At 49.1% G+C, this 2,855-nt stretch overlaps 1 protein-coding gene across 1 annotated transcript in view; it reads left to right on the forward strand.

Moving 5' to 3' along the window:
- The window catches only part of LOC135572745 (transmembrane protein 178B), a 194,854-nt gene that overhangs the window by 41,091 nt on the left and 150,908 nt on the right, over positions 1-2,855 (forward strand). The gene's annotated exons all lie outside the window — the stretch shown is intronic.

Raw genomic sequence — 2,855 nt, forward strand, 5'->3', positions numbered from 1 at the left:
GTGTAGACAGTACTAGGGAAAGCAGCACTAGTAGATACAGGACAGAATACCATTTAGAGTCTGACTCAGCCCTGTCTCTGTAACTAGATGGTTAGACAGCCCTGCTTCCGTAACTAGCTGTCTCTCTGTAACTAGCTGGTTAGACAGCCCTGTCTCTGTAACTAGCTGGTTAGACAGCCCTGTCTCTGTAACTAGCTGGTTAGACAGCCCTGTCTCTTTTAACTAGATGGTTAGACAGCCCTGTTTCCGTAACTAGCTGTCTCTCTGTAACTAGCTGGTTAGACAGCCCTGTCTCTGTAACTAGCTGTGTAGACAGCCCTGTCTCTGTAACTAGCTGTGTAGACAGCCCTGTCTCTGTAACTAGCTGGTTAGACAGCCCTGTCTCTGTAACTAGCTGGTTAGACAGCCCTGTCTCTGTAACTAGCTGGTTAGACAGCCCTGTTTCCGTAACTAGCTGTCTCTCTGTAACTAGCTGGTTAGACAGCCCTGTCTCTGTAACTAGCTGGTTAGACAGCCCTGTCTCTGTAACTAGCTGGTTAGACAGCCCTGTCTCTGTAACTAGCTGGTTAGACAGCCCTGTCTCTGTAACTAGCTGTCTCTCTGTAACTAGCTGTGTAGACAGCCCTGTCTCTGTAACTAGCTGTCTCTCTGTAACTAGCTGGTTAGACAGCCCTGTCTCTGTAACTAGCTGGTTAGACAGCCCTGTCTCTGTAACTAGCTGTCTCTCTGTAACTAGCTGGTTAGACAGCCCTGTCTCTGTAACTAGCTGGTTAGACAGCCCTGTCTCTGTAACTAGCTGTCTCTCTGTAACTAGCTGGTTAGACAGCCCTGTCTCTGTAACTAGCTGTGTAGACAGTACTAGGGAAAGCAGCACTAGTAGATACAGGACAGAATACCATTTAGAGTCTTGACTCTGTTCTACAACAGCTCTATATATCACACCATGGCTTGACAGAGACTCAAGAATATTAAGCAGTACATGGTTATGGAGGAGAGGAGAAGGAATGGAAGGATGGTGAAGGCTGTGGGGGAGGGAGCGATAGAGGGAGGAGGACGTCGGATCCCAGATACCCTGGAGAGGGAAGAAGAGTGTCAGCTTCAGAATCATTAACAGCTGGAGCTCTTCTATAGACAGCAACTACAGTAAAAGCTCCTCTGACATACTGACATCATTACCAAGCCTGTGAAGACATCTACAGAGCACAGGGATCTGACCGTCCACATAGAGTAGAACCAACCTCCCCATTCAGGTCAATGGTGGCATAGTAGATCTGACCGTACACATAGAGTAGAACCAACCTCCCCATTCAGGTCAATGGTGGCATAGTAGATCTGAACGTACACATAGAGTAGAACCAACCTCCCCATTCAGGTCAATGGTGGCATAGTAGATCTGACCGTACACATAGAGTAGAACCAACCTCCCCATTCAGGTCAATGGTGGCATAGTAGATCTGACCGTACACATAGAGTAGAACCAACCTCCCCATTCAGGTCAATGGTGGCATAGTAGATCTGACCGTACACATAGAGTAGAACCAACCTCCCCATTCAGGTCAATGGTGGCATAGTAGATCTGACCGTACACATAGAGTAGAACCAACCTCCCCATTCAGGTCAATGGTGGCATAGTAGATCTGACCGTACACATAGAGTAGAACCAACCTCCCCATTCAGGTCAATGGTGGCATAGTAGATCTGAACGTACACATAGAGTAGAACCAACCTCCCCATTCAGGTCAATGGTGGCATAGTAGATCTGACCGTACACATAGAGTAGAACCAACCTCCCCATTCAGGTCAATGGTGGCATAGTAGATCTGACCGTACACATAGAGTAGAACCAACCTCCCCATTCAGGTCAATGGTGGCATAGTAGATCTGACCGTACACATAGAGTAGAACCAACCTCCCCATTCAGGTCAATGGTGGCATAGTAGATCTGACCGTACACATAGAGTAGAACCAACCTCCCCATTCAGGTCAATGGTGGCATAATGGGTGGACTGGTTAGCAGCCATACTGAGTCGCCAGTCTCCAGTCAAACGGCCCCGGTTAGAGGTTCCAGGTTCCAGTCTCCAGTCAAACGGCCTGGGCTAGAGGTTCCAGGTTCCAGTTTCCAGTCAAACTGCCCCAGTTAGAGGTTCCAGGTTCCAGTCTCCAGTCAAACGGCCCCGGTTAGAGGTTCCAGGTTCCAGTCTCCAGTCAAACTGCCCCGGTTAGAGGTTCCAGGTTCCAGTTACCAGTCAAACTGCCCCGGTTAGAGGTTCCAGGTTCCAGTTTCCAGTCAAACGGCCAGGGTTAGAGGTTCCAGGTTCCAGTTTTCAGTCAAACTGCCCCGGTTAGAGGTTCCAGGTTCCAGTTTCCAGTCAAACGGCCAGGGTTAGAGGTTCCAGGTTCCAGTTACCAGTCAAACGGCTCCGGTTAGAGGTTCCAGGTTCCAGTTTCCAGTCAAACTGCCCCGGTTAGAGGTTCCAGGTTCCAGTTTCCATTCAAACTGCCTGGGTTAGAGGTTCCAGTTTCCTGTCAAACTGCCCCGGTTAGAGGTTCCAGTTTCCAGTCGAACTGCCTGGGTTAGAGGTTGCAGTTTCCATTCAAACTGCCAGGGTTAGAGGTTCCAGTTTCCAGTCAAACTGCTTGGGTTAGAGGTTGCAGTTTCCATTCAAACTGCCAGGGTTAGAGGTTCCAGTTTCCAGTCACACTGCCTGGGTTAGAGGTTCCAGTTTCCATTCAAACTGCCAGGGTTAGAGGTTCCAGTTTCCAGTCAAACTGCCTGGGTTAGAGGTTCCAGTTTCCAGTCAAACTGCCTGGGTTAGAGGTTCCAGTTTCCAGTCAAACTGCCTGGGTTAGAGGTT

The sequence above is a fragment of the Oncorhynchus nerka genome, linkage group LG8, assembly GCF_034236695.1.
Source record: "Oncorhynchus nerka isolate Pitt River linkage group LG8, Oner_Uvic_2.0, whole genome shotgun sequence".
Taxonomy (NCBI): domain Eukaryota; kingdom Metazoa; phylum Chordata; class Actinopteri; order Salmoniformes; family Salmonidae; genus Oncorhynchus; species Oncorhynchus nerka.